At 39.0% G+C, this 17,568-nt stretch overlaps 1 protein-coding gene across 1 annotated transcript in view; it reads left to right on the forward strand.

The window, feature by feature from the left end:
- Positions 1 to 17,568, forward strand: part of kcnk3a (potassium channel, subfamily K, member 3a) — a 45,831-nt gene that overhangs the window by 779 nt on the left and 27,484 nt on the right. The gene's annotated exons all lie outside the window — the stretch shown is intronic.

Genomic DNA, 17,568 nt, shown 5'->3' on the forward strand with positions numbered 1-17,568 from the left:
GTGTGTGAGGAAGGTGGGAGAACATTTGGAAAACTTCTGCTGTCAGGAAATACCAAAGGTAACGTAGGAGTGCTGTGCCTGAATCAAAAAAACAAAAACAAAAAAGTAACCAAAAAGTCAGGTTAGAGCTCACTGGGAAAGCAAGCTTTGAATGTTACATCAGCTGGAAGTGGCCACATTTATTTTGAGTTCCAGCATTATAGAGGATCGTTTAAAAGTCAGATTTGAAGCCAATGAGTGCGTAAACGTTAAGTGCAAACTTCTCGCCAAAGAATTCTTTTGCTCACAACTTTGTCATTAGACATGAGCTTCAAAAATCTGAAAATCTCTCTGTACATGTTGAGACACAATATGAAGGATTTAAAACTTCAGCCAGTGAATTTGTGATGAATACTGAAAAGCTCTGCATTATTGGGACCTTCATTTGCCTCTTCATTTGTGCTCAAATGCATTTCTCCTGTTCCGAAGGGTCCAAGGACAACACCACAAGCCTGGCAGCTCTTTACTCAATTTTTATCAGGCTTGAAAATTAGCCTGTTTGCTTTAGTGGTTTCACTGGAGGTCAGCTTTACTCATTTTCCTCCATAGCACTCTCCATGCTTTACTCAGTCTGACATCATATCAGAAAAATGGAACTAAAAAAAAAAAACTTTAATTACTGTAATGAATCAAATTGTCTTGTGATCTGAGGCCAGGTTTACATCAGCTCATTTTGCTTTTAAAAGAGTTATAACCATTTGTTTTATCATTATGCTCAAAATAGCCATGAGAAAGTGCATCAGCGTGAAAGGAGGGGTGATATTGATGCAAATACAGAGAATTATCACCAAATTTGCAGCTCCCTGCAGCTTTAGCACATCCTTCACTGTAAATCTGTCTATACAGTAGATTACGGCTGCAACAGGTAGCTCTACTCAGTGTAGGTTCTTTAAAATGCAATTATACCCATTGAGAATGATTGAATTCCCATTGAGATCACAATGACATCTTTTACAAGGAGAGAAAAGTCGAGGTGGAAGTTGCATACAATCACAATCACTCTACAAAGTCTGGATTTTCAGGTTGTCAGTTCAGACAAAATATCCTCTGTACAAGGGGGAAAGTGAGAAAATGCTGGTTTCCCCACATAATTCACACCATAAAACACACAGTTAGTAACTTGTGGATGACTATGGTAGGTCATTTAGCAGCTGATGAGCCACATACTTCCCCAGTGATTTGGTAGAGACATAAAACAACGATAAAAAGCAGCGAATGTTAAATAAGTTAAATATTTAGAAAAGTTAAAGCACTGTGCAACAAATTGTTGATCTTTTTTGATATTGCCTGAATTTTCAAAGAGTCTTTAAACAGTCCACTGTTCACAGACTTAATGCTTTTCCCTGACATACTGAAATAGCAGAAGTAATGGAGCAATTGATTAGCTTCTGTGTGAACCATGTGTGCACTTAAAGGCTGTTTTAAAACTGCACATTTTGCAATTAAGAAAAATAATTGTACTACCATAGTAAAAAAATGGTCCCAATAAAATGTTTCATTAGATACTAATAATTCAAAAACCATATCCAATATAAGTCATAAACCATAGTTCTTAAACAGATAAGCTACCTCTGTTACTAGACAGCGAAAGTGGCAAATTCAGATTGTTTGCTCATAAAGTCATATTTTTATAGATTACACCACCTCATTTATTTCTATACATTTTTTAAAAAGGCTTCACTGTCTCCCTACATCACATTGTCCTTATCTGTCAGAAGCTGTTCTTATCTTCATCTCCTATCTGAGTCTTCCTCCTGTATTTAGTGGCCGGGGCAGCAATGACTATTGATCTGTGACTTGTAACCCTATCAGATGCAGGCAACTAATTGCACACTACCCCAGCCCCCGGGTGGCTGTAACTGCATTCTGTAATTGCGAGCCTCGAGGCTGCTACAAATACAGTGATTGGCGTTTCAGTCTGCCATTAAGTATTAATGACAACACCAGAGCCTTGCTGTTCCACTGGACTCCTGGCACATGAAATCAACAGTACGGACACTGTACTGTACACATAATATCACGCAGCCGTGGCTTATAGCAAAGTCCAAATATTGCTTCAGGATATGAGAGTGGAACACCTAATTTGTTAAGCTGAAGCGTAAAAATAGACAAGAACCTCTTAATTCCTCGCTTATTCTTTGAATCTATAATTAAAGTCATTTTCAGAATGAGGCCTCAGGACTTTCCGCTCCAACGCAGGACACCCCCAAGGACCAGAGAGCTCAGTATGATGTGCAAACAGCTCAGTATCAAGAATAAAATGGGGAATTTTCCATGTCAACTGCCAGCTAGCACATGACAGAATCAGTCCCTGCAAGCCATAATGATAATTTAAGATACATCAATGAGCCACAATATTAAAATCACTGAAAGGAGAAGGTAATAACAGGGATCATCTTGATACAATGTAATGTTGTGCTAAATACCCCAAATGACTTAAAAACATTTCAAAGACTTTGAGTAATTGACTCGTCTGTGAGATACACCTTTAAAAGCCCAGTACATTAAGTTCCCACCCTGACCTTCAGGAACAAAAGGCCCTACAGTCAGAACACTCTTCAAGGTCCTACATCCAAGCCATGATTTAGCATTACAAGGGGGAATTGCACAGTATTAGACAGGTGGTTTTAATGTTTTGGCCGATCCATGTAACTGACAAAGGCAGGAGAAGCTACAGCCAGTAAGCACACATCGTTTTCTAAAAGAGAAAAGGGAAGGAAGAGGTTGGGGTGTATATTTACTAACCCAACTGTGGGAGTAATATGGAATCAATGTGGGATACACCTCTAAGGAAAAAAATAAATGAGCTTTGGGCAAGAAAATGCTCTCTAAATGCCACCTGGGGAGCGCCTCTGCACGATTTCGAACTGAGTATTATAAAATGTGGGGGTTCCCGGGGATCTGAAACAGAGTCATCTTCCCTGTATCCTCACCCCAGGGGTGAACTTCTTATCACTGCCACACCACAGGGCAAACCTTGAACTCTACCAGGCAGAGGACTGTTACATAACAGAAAGAAGGACAGGGGCATACAATTGGAGGTCATGAGAAGCAGTCGTGGGCAGATGGCCATCATTTAATATGTTGACTTACACTATAGAAGTCTTTGTGTAACAAGCAATATGATATCACTGTATGATTACACAAGCCAAATTAAACGGTTGGTTCCCCGGAATTACGCTCACACATTCACTGAATTGACTTTCACTGAATTCAGACAAAATTCTGCAGAAAGAAAACAAATGATATTTATTGTTCTCACAAGTTTGAAAAACACATTTAAAAAGCAAAAATAAAAAACTAAGAATTTTTCTATTAGTGTTGTATGGAAGGCCATTTCCGCCACAAAAAAAAAGTATCCATAACTCGAAATTTTGACTTACTAATTAAACATTTTGAGAAAAGTAACTAGAAATTTCGAGTTAGCTCTGCCAATCAGTAATCTACGTGAATGATGTCATTTTCCTGTAACCCGGCAGGGTATGGTGCAGAGGAATGCACACTCAAAACCAGATCGCAACAAGTTGGCCCTTTCAAGAGTACATTTGCTGATAGTAACACCATGTGATTCAGCTAATAACACAAGGATTTCATTATTTGTGAAGCCCCGCTGAAAATACTCAGCAACTTGTGCATTCATGACTGGCTATAATACTGGTAGCTTAGCTGTAGCATTTGTAGCTGAGGGCTTCAGCTTCCAGGTACCAAGGAAATGACATCATTCACGTAGATTACTGATTGGCAGCGCTGAATCGAAATTTCAAGTTACTTTTCTCAACATTGATGTTTTTGGATGTTTGATAGAAATCACATTTGGTGTCACATATACAGTGAAAGCTGCTCACATCGCAGATGCACAAGATGTTCTTCAACACTGGTCCTGTGATGCACAGCAACAGACAGAGACCTATTTCTGCAAACTACAATCTTTTAATCAGCCTAATCAGGATGTTGTAGTGTCTAAATGGAACAGAAATGAAATCATCTGGCACCGAACCACAACAGCAGTTGCATCAAGGCACTTCATTGTGTAAGATAGTTCTCCTACAATAATAGAGAGAAAACCCAACAATCAGACAACCCACTTTGAGCAAACACCAGGCGACAGCGGGAATGAAAAAATACCTTTTAACAGAAAGAAATCTCCAGCAAAACCAGGTCCAGGTAGGTACTTTGCTGTGACTGGTCGTGGTAAAAAAGACAGCAAAAGTAAACAAAAAATCAACTGACCACACAGCTGAACAGACAGAGCTGTGAGTAAAACAGGACGCATCTGACCCATCACTAGGTTCAGATTTTGTGACATCACTGGCACCTCACCCCTACTTATATGGTCTTTGAAACACCGTAATAAACTTTATAATAACTTCCCAAATAATGTTTATAGGTGCACAAAATACCATTAAGCTGCAATTTTTTTAAGTTTTAGAAGATTTTGTTTTTGTAAATTTGTAGCTTTACAAAGATCTAATATTTTCATGCAAACTAAATATTAACCAACTGATCAACATTATTTACCAAAATTCCTTTTTAACACTATAAAACAAGCTGGTGCATTTTAATTTAATGCAGTTCTGAGTGTCAAGACAAACCTACAATTGAAATGAGACTTTTTTTTTTCTTTGTTTTAACAACCCTAACACTAGCAACACCTTGGTGACATCACAGCCTGGAAACGCATCAGGCCCAGCTTTAAGGGCTTTCATTGCAGGAAGTAGTCATGCTGCTCTGTGCACCAGTCAGTGTTTATAAATCCAGACACCTTCACAAAAGCTAACGCAAAGCTGGATAGCATAGTGGCGTGGACTGGGTTTAACTGGGGCCTTTCTGTGTGGAGTTTGCCCCATGACAGCTGTGATAGACCCTGATAAGGATAAGTGGAAGAGAATGAATGGATAATACAAGGCTAAATTGTAATTAGATTACATCCAAGATGTATTACAAAACTGCATTTTTTCACCTTCTTGTTCAGTTACATCCACCTAAAGCCTGCATAAAAGTGACTGGTCAGTGGAAGTGGAGCTACAGGCAAACTGCAAGGCTTCTTTTACCTCTACTTCCTGTCCTTTAAAATCTTGTCTCCTACCTACATATTCACGTGCATGACTTTATAGAGATTAACGGTATTGTTAATTCACCAATAACAATAACTTTTCTCTAGTCACTCTTTAACTACATACTGAAAAGAAAAATGTTGTTTTATATGTTCATAAAATAATTATTACAATATATTTAGATTAGCCGTCTTAAACACTTGGACCACCTAAAAGAAAAAGAAACAAGCCTTTTCTAAAACATGTCCTATAATGGTGTGCCGTCTCTGACCCAATGACAGCTTGGACAAGCTCAAGCCTTCTCATAAGCCTGAATTTAATCAGCAATCAGTGGAAGAAATCTTTCTTTGCAGTTGCTGCTTCCTCTCTCCAACACCATCATATAAATAACTACAATTTTCTGAGGTGATTTAATCATGCAAAAAGTCTCATAAAAGATGGAAAATTCAACAGGAACATGTCCCAGTAACTCTGAATAAACCGCAGACCTCACTGTGAGTTATGGAGCTGGTTCTTACAGATGGAATACTCTCATTAAAAGCACACTCTTCAGTAGATCACTCACTAGAATGAGGAAAACATAACTGGAAAGAGAAGAAAAAAATATGCAGGACAGAAGAAAAATGCATGAACGAGCTAATTGAAAATGAATAAATAAAAACCATTTCAACTTCAAATTCTTGTTGATTGAAGTTTTTTTCCTCCCACATGTGTAATATCATATCATGTACCTCAAAAAAAAACCAAAAAAAAAAACCAAGACCTTGGTTGTACTGCTATAACTCACTTGGTCAAGCAGGCGACCCATACACCGTAAGGCTGGGTTTGAATTTCCACTGTCCTATCCCTAAAATAGTTAAAAAGACCCCCAAAAATCAACATCTGTATTTTCTTTTCATGTCTTTCATTGGGCTATGTCCACTTCGGTCTGCAAACTATTTTCTGCAACTGTATTATTTAGGTGAATGATGCAAAAAGTTAGTTTTTATTTTGCATTTTCAGCAGAAAATTCAATATTTCAAAAGAGGAAAAAAACTAATAAAAAAATAAGCATCTCTTTTCCTCAGGATCATCTAATATCTAATCCCTGATGTCATTAACCTTCGCTTTGGGCTCATAAAAACATTTTTCTTTTGAATAGGATCTAAACCCACATGTTTATAGTTAGAAAACCATTACTTCAAAAAAAAAAAAAGAGCATGTTTTGCTTGGACTTTTATGACAGTGAATCACCTCTTGTTAAATAGTTCTTGTATAAAGATCATTTGGCTGTTTGCCTATTGTTGATTCAGTAGACGTGAGCTCATTGTCTCAATAGAGACACATCATCATCTGTATTCTTTAAATCTTTAATCTTCTGAGGAGAAAGAAACTGAATCCAAATGTGTGCGGGACATGCTGTCTCTACTAGTCATTATAATCCCAAGATAAAGCCTTGGAGTGTTAAGGAGAATCCCCTAGTTTGTTTGCAGGACATACTCTGCCATCACATTAAAAGTGGCTTGGATCACAGTGCTGAAAGCCCTTCCAGCGCTGGTTTAGTTACTCTGTCACCAGCAGTACATCAGTTCTTGATGTGCTGGGCAGTTACCAAGTGCGTAAGCACATTAGTGTATGCATGTGACGTATGCTGCTGCTTAAAATGAGCAGGCGTGCTCAGCAAATCCTCTCTGGGTCAATGACTCTAATGTTTCTATATGTGGGCTGGAACTGAATAAAATATCGGATCATTTCTCTATCTCCATTGCTGGCAGCAGTTTGATTTGGCAGCAGGCACGAACCCGTCTTTTAGCTGTTGCATAATTACGCACGAGGGCACGTGTTGAATTATTAATGCAATTAATTACTTACATTAGAATCACCATTATTATTCAGTCAGCTTAAGAGGTTAGTGCAGTAAGTGGTTGAGTGCACAAAGAACGTAACTCTCAGTGGATGTTCCTCGTGGGCGCACCGAGACGAATACTTCAGCTCTTCTCAGAGGAGAGCGGAGAAAGTGTCGGCTCTGGGAAGATAAAAGAAGGTGAAGAGACAAGTGAAAAGACATCAGCAAAGATAAAAACAATTATTTATGTATTTATTTATTTATTTTTGTTTGACAAATAGTGAACTTTAAAACAATTTTTTTTGTTAATTTTGAATTTTACTCCACGTTTCAGTCCAGAGGTGTTACCAAGAAATCATTTTCCACCTGTTTTCTTCCGGTTTTCTTATTCAGTGACAGTGGCTGGAGCCTGCCTACATGAGGCGCACAAATACCTACAACTTAAAAAAAAATGATTGTACCATCTGCAAGGCTAATGACTCAAAAAGTCATTGGTGTTATGGCCGATGTGATCCCATCTTAGTGTTTGACATGTGCAGTTCCCACTCATTTTGTAGTGAAAGTTTTAACTGAATTCCTAAAACATCAATATGAGAAAAGAAAACTGGATGCATATCTCCATCCACTAGTGTTATGCAAGCTCCTTAAGGTCCAAACTCTCTGTGGGTGCCACTCATGGATGAATTAAGGAGAACTGGATACTAAAAATGGTGTCTGCTTGCTTGAATGAAAATTGTTCGCCTGGAGCCCAAAGAGTTTCCAGCTTTGAGGTTTGCTTGTGCAGCAAACTGCACATATGCATTAGTGTTTTCCCTCAGTGGCCCTGAGTGTGGGTTTCTGCTTCCTCTGCTGTCTTTACGTTATGACGCACTAGCATTTATATAGTGCTTTTGTAGTCTTACTGCCCACTAAAAGTGCTTTAGAATACAGGCCACATTTAGTCATACATTTCATTCATACTTTATTCTATAGTCATTAATGACTTCATCTACCTCACGTACTTAATGAAGTTAGTATGTGAGCTAATGATATCATGAAAGAAACAACGTTTATGGGGGGAGAAAAAAGAAGAGTAAAGATGCATACTGTATGAGTGTGAGGGAGGCTATATGGTAGTTGCCACATTACACCCTTCTGGTGTTTTCACTGGCCACAATTTTTACCCATGTCAGCTAAACCAAGTCATAGAAATTCCTGGCCTGCATCTGCACATACCTGCAGATTTAGACACAAAATTCAGGCAGTCCTGCTGCAGCAGATGTACAGTATAACATCCAACACCATGCAGGCTTTCTTTACGAACATTTGTGAAAGAAACGCTCATTCTAAACAACAACTAACTTCCAGTGTACTACTGTAATAGGATGCCACCAGTGCAACAAGTCAGTTTGTGAAATTTCTTTCATATCAGACATGAGTTTCCGACCTCCTTTGGCATTAACATCAGCACAAAAACTGTGCATCAGTAGCTTCATGGCATGGGCCAAGCAGCTGCTGTAGATGGCAACCATAGAAAATGGTTTGTGCAATTAAAAATAGGATGAATTATGAGTAATAACTTAATGACAAATATGCACGAGATGAGTATCCGCTATGCTTTTCTAGCACATGTGCATGTCGCACCAATTCAAATTCAAATTCAAATTCAAATTCAAATTTTATTTGTCACGTACACAGTCATACACAGTACGATATGCAGTGAAATGCTTAGAAAACTGCTCGTGACCTAACGAAAAGAAAAGGAAAAGGCTATGAATAAGATAGGAAATAAATATGAAAAATTAAAAAGGGTAAATTTAACTAGGAAGGAATAAAATATAAAAAATTAAGGTTAAAAATGAAATAACTGTACAACACAAATTAGAATGAAGGGTAAATTTAACTGGGAAAGAATAAGATAAAATATATAAGTTGAAAATAAAATAACTGTACAACAAAATACACAATACACAGTATAGAACTATATAAGAATGTATGATTTACCAATTTACCAGATGCCCATGACAAACTAACAAAATAACTCAATGACAAAATAAAGAATTTATTTTAAGTGTCAAAATTTATGCAAAATTCATTTTCATATGGATTTATATGCACAAACTGAATGCTTGACAGAAACACAATAAACATGTAGAGCACACAGTCTTCTGTGACAAGTCACGTGTCTAATCAGAATCAAGAAATCCTTTTTTAATCACATTAAAAAGGGAACAAGCTTTATTTTGGTTTGCAGCCTTTTTCATCCTTCAGGTCGCTTTGCACTTTATTAATAACTAATCAAGATCATGTGTTTTCTCTAAATTAAGGGGAAGAAGACACGTAAGATGACAGCTGTATTCCATATTAACACTTGAATTATTTTTAATGCTGTTGATACATAAATGATTTTTAATGAATCCTTGTTTTTTTTATTATTTCAAAATATCAGCGTTGCTCTTATAATGAGAACTCCCGAAACACAGTTTTCAAATGAAAAATAGTCAAATATTATAAAACTCATTTACAGCAAATAAAGAAAGAATAGTTATAATCAACCAGAGTGGTTTTAGTTTACAGTTTAATTGAATTAGCGGTGAACTGATCCCGATGCTGCTGGGGAACAGCTGCTATCTTTTCGGAGATTTCGGGGATAAGGTAACTTTAACTCTTCTGTGCTTCTACAGAAGGTCCCCCAAACGGAACAAATTACCTTACATAACCCAGTGTTGCACTCTGAATGTTGGGCTCTGCCCTCCAAACCTATCATGCAGACACACTTGGATGTAATGTGACATACACCTTGAAAAAAAAGACAACCCTTTCCACTTCTCATTTTTACAGGAGTGACATAATACCAGTGTGTTTCCATAGCACATACCAGTTCCAAGCCATAAAGATCACAGCAAAAAGTGTGTATATGCATGTTAGTAATAAAACAAATGATTAGACTGAGAGTCAGTCAGACAGTGTGTTCACAGGGTCGTCTTTGAAAGCCTGAAGAGTTGAACGGATGACTAAGCTTTCTTTGTTTTATTCGTCCAGCTCTGTGTCACTGAGGTTACAAGCAGATCACAAATCTGGAAAGGAAGACAGCTGAATAAGGCACACTGGTTAATGCAGATGATGGGGTCACTGAGGGAGACATCATCAAAAAAGGAGAAATATTACATAGAAGCCTCTGTGTAGGTTTTCAAATTGAAATAATGTCAACTTTTGAGTCCTCCCACCTGATGCGTCTTTGTTTTCCAGTTTGTTTCAAGCAAAATCAGTTAAATAATCTCTATTATCTTAATTGGCCATGTTCTGATGCCTCCGTAAAGTCCCAATCACTGTGAACAGTGAGTTTAGCTGAAAAATACATTTTACTCTCACTTCCAGTCAAGCAGAGTTATGTAATATACTCCCAGACTCATACTTCCAGTAGTCTTAGTATGAACATATGATTAGAAACTGTAGTATCTCATTGAGCGGATGTGGCTCACTAATGCCGAGCTCATGTGACATACTGCAATGCACATAAAAATCCCACCGAAAGAGAGATAGCTCCTTTTAAATCCCCTCGTCTCCTTGTGGTGATGCTAAATATTGTTGTATTGATCTATAATGGACTTATGGTAATGATCGATGTTTTTCCTCAGGAAGCCGCAAACAATTGTGAGCTATAATAACATAAAGCTTGACTTCACTTTGTGGTCGCTGCTAATTATCTGCAATTACACGGTTATAAGTAAAGGGGTAGCTTCCCAAACAGGTTTTCTAAATAGAGATGAATGTAATGTTTTCCCTTTTGTCATGTGCTGGTGGAAGTGATGAATTGTCTGAACTCCCACAGAGTTGGTGTTCTTTTGGTTTACATCTGATGCCACCCATTGTTTGGATGGAAAGCTTTTAGAAGCCAGAGTGGCGGGCTGGTATTTATAATTCCGTTTCAATGATTTCATGTTGTTCTTTGCGTTACCATGTGACTTTTCCCCAAAATTCGCCCTGTAATTTATGATAGTGTATTTTGCATCCATGTTTAAAGCAAATCTGTCCTAACATTCTGCAGATTAAAGTGCACACTTTCTACTCATTTTCAGTTCCATGTTTTTTATTTGTGGACTCTACTGGAGTACAATCAAGCGCTGTTCAGCATCTGTTTGTAACAAACTGTTTAACCTGTTCTCATTCTAAGCCAACCTTCTTCTGATTTGTCACCCTTTCAAACAAAACATTTAAGCAGGATGTGGGTGGGGCTTCTGTGCTTGCAGAAAGGACTGTGTTCCTCAGCCATGTGCCTGAAATCCATAATAGGAATACATACATATATATTATATATAATATAATATATGCGTTTTAGAGGAGCCTGAAGCCTGAGCCCTTTGGCTCACAGGGGCTTCTTGCACATATGTGTTTTGACCCACTCTTCTTCACAAGACTGTTTCAGCTCATTGAGGTTTGTGGCTAGTTTTTTATGCACAGTGCTCTTAAGGTCACACTACAGAATTTCAGTCAGGTCGAATTCTTTGACTTGGGCTAATGATATTGCAAAATCTATTGCTTCTTTTCTGTTTTTAGCCATTCTCTTGTACATTTGCTGTTGTGTTCGGGATCATTCTGATTTTCCATGACTCACTACTGGCTAAGTTTTGGCTGCGCGAAAGATGGCCTTTTTGACTCTTGAATACTTTGGTGTACAGAGGAGTTTGTGGTTCCTTCAATGACTGCAAGGTGCCCTGGTCCTGTGGCTGCTATGCTATGTTTGGTTTTCCCAACATGTGATGCTGTGCATTATGGCCAACTATCTCCACTTTGGCTTGGTCTGTCTAAAGGACCTTTTTCCAGAAGTACTGTGATTTGTTTAGATGAGACTTTGGAAACTTAAGATGTGTTGCCATGTTCTTTTCAGAGAGGCAATCCTTCCAAACAAGCCGTACTTGTTCAGTCTTTTTCTAATTGTGCTGTTATGAACTTAAACATTTAAAATGCTAACTGCCCGTGGAGTCTGAGATGTAGCTTGTGGAGTTGTTGAAGAGTCTCTGAGCTTTGTAAAGTAAGACCTTGGGGTGAATTTACAGCAGTCCACTCCTGGGAAGAGTGGACTGCTGATACCAGCAAAGTCCGCAAAACTTCTGCCTTTATAAAGGTTATTAACTGCATCTGATTCGCAGCACCTGTCTGCTACTTGCCCACTTAATTCCTGTGGTCACAGTAAGTTTTCACTCGGCTCTATATACTCTCTTCTGTTTCATATGACTGTAGGTCTGTTTGACTGTTAGCTGACTTCTTTACTATTAAAGGTAAACCAACAATCAGTTGTCAGTCAAAGATCTCTTTTCTGCCTTCGCGATATTATTGGCTGATGTAACTTCAAATTAAATACGAAATCTTCAGAAATTTCAGTCAAAGTGTTTGAAAGTTGGCCAAACTTTCTCTGTTATGAATTGGGTTAAGCAAGTAACCAGCTTTTTAATTATGATGGCAGCACGCCACATAAACGAACTTTTACAAGACATTTTGCATCTAAATTTCAATGTTTCAAATTAAAAATACAGCACTGTATGTTCTTTGCATTAGTAATGAAGATGCAAACCTTTACACTCAACCACAGGCACAAACTAAGTGCATAAATACTGAAAGATGCGCAGCTGTTACTGGCTGAGGCAGGTTGTTGCTGGTTTGGATCTGAAGGAGTTAGGTCTGAGAAAGTTGATAGAAGTCACTCTCATTGCTGCTGCTGCTGCTTCGTTCACATGACCAGCCAATGTTTACCTATTGTGCGTCTGCTTTATGCTCTGCTGCCTCTATGGAAAGTTGAGTACTTGCCTGACTCACTAAACAAAACACGACATTGTATTTTTTAGACTTTATATCCCAGCAGGAGCTGGCTGGAGTTTAACCAAATAAAATAGTACACAGTAGTGAGATCTCCCACTGATTCTGTTCCAGAGTATAAATATACAGGATACAGCATGAAATCTTTTCTATATTGGGGCAAACTGGCTGTGTTATGGTTCATTTGATCAGAAATATGAACTCTTTCCTGTGTTTTTTCTCCAAATGTAAGAATGCCTATAATCTCATATCCTGCAATATTGAATTATGAGCCTCTTTCACAACCCAGAGCTTTTAGTGAGCGCTGGGCACTGCTGCTCGATTAATGTCCTAATCCTTCCATTGGAAATTTGAGATTAACTGAGATGTGTCCTAGCTTCATCAGACACTAAATATGTATTACAACTCAACACTGTAACAATGTAAAGAAATATTTCAGGGTGCATTGGAAAGAATTTGTGGGATTATACTGTTTGTCTGTGACAGTTTTTAAAATAAATTCTAAATGTAAAATATTGTCGTTAGATTTGCTAATTAACTCTGTTGGGAATGTGATTTATTTTAGTTTGTCTGTTTTTTTGTTTCTTAAAGTCAGGGACATGAAAAAAGCCTAACTCAGACCTTTGTGGGGAAGTCTACATTATAACTTAGGATGTCACTGGAAAACCCTCCAACCTTATGCTTTAATCTTCCACGTAGTCAGATCTGTACCTTCTCAGAACTCTAACTATACATCGGGTCGACGCAAGCCACAATGACTAAATGGCATGGAAGGTAACAGCGTAGGGTTAAAAAGTGTTTCGACTTATGTTGTAAGATATAATATGGATTTCCTGCAGAAGTCTAAATCAGGCTAAATGCCTGGAGTCAGTCTTGATCCAGATTTGCTCTGAATTCAGGGTCAGATTCTTTACCATTGCGGGATAGAGCAAAAGTGGGCATGTGTATGTACCATATATCTTCAAATACACATGAAATTAAAATGAGAACTATAAGCAGAAATTTGTGTTTAATTAGTTTAAATCAAACTGTGATTTATTAGAGCCTCCATGTGGTTCTGAACGTAATAATCGGGTGAGGATCAAAACAACTGCACCAAGACTATTTTGAGATTCCAGAGACACTCCAAAGCAGTTTGTTTATGGTAAGAATGCCATCTGACCTCAGTCAAACCCAACTACTAGCTGTACGCAGGAAGTTTGAGCTAAACACCTTCCCATGGCCAGGTGTGCTTAGCACGTGTGCTGCCTCCTCTGCACTTCACTGTCTTAGACTCAGTGTATCACAGTTTCTTAAATTTCATATCAAATTCATTGTCCACAACACATCACCTGGTTTCTAGGCTTTCATTAAGCTGAAGGACACAACAGCACTTTAGTCTTTGTCAGATTTGTTATCCCAACCTCTGGTCAGGCCCATGGCGCATCTGTTTATTGAAAACATATATCTGTGTTCCTGCGAGTCAGCTGTCTTCAAAAAGTGATGCATTTGTGTTATAATATTTCCTCTGAATGTCTTAAATATACCCCTGACAAATACTCTCCATATTAGAATAATTAAGGGAAGTAAAGTTAACGGTGAAATCAATAAAAACTAGAACGAAACGAAATCATTTCAAACCACAGAAACGAAACTGAACTAAAAACAAAACTGAAAGTCAAAACAACATAAGAATAAAAAGTAATTAGGAACTATAAAACTATAATAACTCTGGTTTTGCCAATGTTTGAATTCAATTACAGACCATAATGACTTCTAGGAACAAGATACATCAGGCTTTGAATACACAGTCTGTGTTTGTCAGCTGGACCAATTCATTTTTTTGTCTTTTGGTCTTTCGTGTTACTTAATGACAGTATTAAGAACTTGTATTTTTTTTTCGTTATAAAAGACAGGGCTGCTGTTGGAAGATGAGACGTGTGAATCTCTGCACAGAGCAGACTGACTGCTTGTTAAAACTGTCACTGGGCTGCGTTCGCCGTGTTTCTCTTCTCGTGACCTGAAAAGGAAAGGTATTGGGAACTTGTGCAGACAGTTGGGTCGTAACTCCAGGTGCAATGCTGGCAATAATGCTGTGAATATTACACCTCTTTGTTTTTCTGACTGGGTATGCAATGTACAGTAGAGGCAAAATGTGTGTATTACAGTGTGCCCCCCACCCACCCAGCTGGGCTGGTTTTATTTGACCGATTGATTTGGTTTTAGGTTGTAGCACAACGTGATAAGATGCCTCTGCTTCTTTAACTTCTGTAACTGAATGCAATCATTTCAGCCAAGAAGACATCTCTGTGGTTTACTTTCTATACAACAGACAGCTGTTTATACATTTTTACTTTTGGGACATCTCAGCCTGTCTCAACTTTGTCTGTTCTGTTCATCGAAGTTTGTGGATTTTTTGTTTTTGTAATCACTGATGTCCGAAAGCCATTACAACGTTCAGTCACATATTTCCAGGTGGTATAACAGACATGTCTGAGCTAGCTGCAACCACACTCACTCATCGCTTCTGCCAGAACATGATAACGGTCCTTACATGACATAGAGATGGATGCACACTGCATACTGTTGAAAGAATCTGCATTTCTAGGTATCCGTGCAGTTATATAGACTTCATAAAAATTACTTGTAGGACAAATCTGCTATGTTCTGGCAGCATAATTTGTGCCATTTGGGCAGTTTAAACTTCAGATTTTTTTATTTGCTCTGCTACCCTTCTCTTAATGGTTCTATAAGTGAGATTTTAAATTTTAATATCGCAGCACAGATCTATTGGGTATTAAAAAATAAAGCGGAGTAATGGGGTCTTTAGCAGAGAATGAATTCGTATTCCCTTTGTGTTTATAGTTATCCACAACATCATGCCAGGTTTATTCACATAAGTCTCTCAGTTTGAGCCTGTTTATAAAAAGTGTGAACATAAAACTGAACGCTTGATGAAAGGCTCCAGCCAAGAGAGTTTAGATTGCAATATAAAAAAAAGAACAAAAACAGTATTTTATTCGTGTCATTTACCTCATTTATATGAAATCTTTTCATGTAGCTCTGTCTCTGCAGCTGTTCCACTGCCTTTTGTTTCTCCATCCAAGCTACTAAAAGCTATAAGCGAAGGGCAAAATATGGAGATTGTAGAAGACTTATAAGAAAAACAAATGTATTTAAGAACAAAAGAAATGAGATACATAATCAGCAAATCGGTGATGCAGTTAGTTTGTAGACTTACGTATGCTGTATAAGTAAACCAAGAAATAGAGTTCAAACAAAAAGTACATGGAACAGAGAGAGTAGTTGAATGCTTAGGACAGGATGTACTGGCGGTAAACCAGTGACAAAATTTACTCTCAACCAGGGGTGGGGCAACTCCAGACCTCAAGGGCTGGTGTCCTGCAGGTTTTAGATGTGTACTTGATCCAACACAGCTGATTTAAATGGCTAAATGACCTCATCAACATGTCTTGAAGTTCTTCAGAGGCCTGCTAATCATTTGATTCAGGTGTGTTGACCCAGGGTGAGATCTAAAACCTGCAGGACACCGGCCCTTGATGCCTGGAGTTCCCCAGCCCTGCTCTAATCCATCCACTCCCCTCATCTAGCCACAATACTTAGGTTAATCTAGAGGCCTGGGAGCCATGCACAGTTAAACAAAGAGCAGAGGAGCGCAGCAAAACAGCCGTAAATACATATGATGATGGTTTGCTCAAGAATTAAATTTTAACCTTGCATGTGAAAGTAATGATAAGCAGGGAGCTGGTAGAAGAGAATCTGGAGAGGTGGAGGTATGATCTGGAGAGAAGATTGAAAGTTAGTAGAAATAAACGCATATATGTGAATGAGAGGGATACGGGCATAACAGTCACAAGGAGTAGAGGTAGTGAAAATAGATATGTTTAAAATACACTATATTGCCAAAAGTATTTGGGTGTACTTGAGTAACGTCCATTCATCCATCCATCCATCCATCCATCCATCCATCCATCCATCCATCCATCTTTTTCTGCTCTATCCGGGGCCGGGTTGCGGGGCAGCAGCCTAAGCAGTCTAAGCAGAGAAGCCCAGACCTCCCTCTCCCCAGCCACCTCCTCCAGCTTATCCGGGGGAACACCTCAGTGTTCCCAGGCCATCCGAGAGATATAATCTCTCCAGCGTGTCCTGGGTCTGCCCCGGGGCCTCCTCCAGGTGGGACATGTCCGGAACACCTCACCCAAGAGGCGCCAAGGAGGCATCCTTGTCAGATGCCCGAACCACCTCAACCTGCTCCTTTCGATGTGGACGAGTAGCGGCTCTACTCCGAGCCCCTCCCGGATGGCTGAACTTCTCACCCTATCTCTAAGGGAGAGGCCAGCCACCCTTCGGAGGAAACTCATTTCCGCCGCTTCTATCCGCGATCTCCTTCTTTTGGTCACTACCCACAGCTCGTGGCCATAGGTGAGGGTAGGGACGTAGATCGACCGGTAAATTGAGAGCTTCGCTTTTGCGCTCAGCTCCCTCTTCACCACGACGGGTTGGTGCAGTGTCCGCATCACTGCGGCTGCAGCAACAATCCGTCTGTTGATCTCCGGCTCCCTTCTCCCATCACTCGCGAACAAGACCCTGAGATACTTGAACTCCTCCACTTGGGGCAGGAACTCATCCCCGACCCGGAGTGGGCGCTCCACCCTTTCCCATTCTTAATCCATAAGGTTTAATACGATGTTGGCCCAGCCTTTACAGCTACATCAGCTTCAACTTTTGTGGGAAAGTTTTCCACAAGGTTTAGCAGTGTGTTAATGGGAATTTTTGAGCATTCTTCCAAAAGCACATTTGTGAGATGAGGTCAGATACTGATGTTGAACAAGAAAGTCTCTGCTCTAATTCATCCCA

The sequence above is a fragment of the Pundamilia nyererei genome, unplaced genomic scaffold (genome assembly GCF_000239375.1).
Source record: "Pundamilia nyererei isolate P.nyererei 1_Seehausen unplaced genomic scaffold, PunNye1.0 scaffold00041, whole genome shotgun sequence".
Taxonomy (NCBI): domain Eukaryota; kingdom Metazoa; phylum Chordata; class Actinopteri; order Cichliformes; family Cichlidae; genus Pundamilia; species Pundamilia nyererei.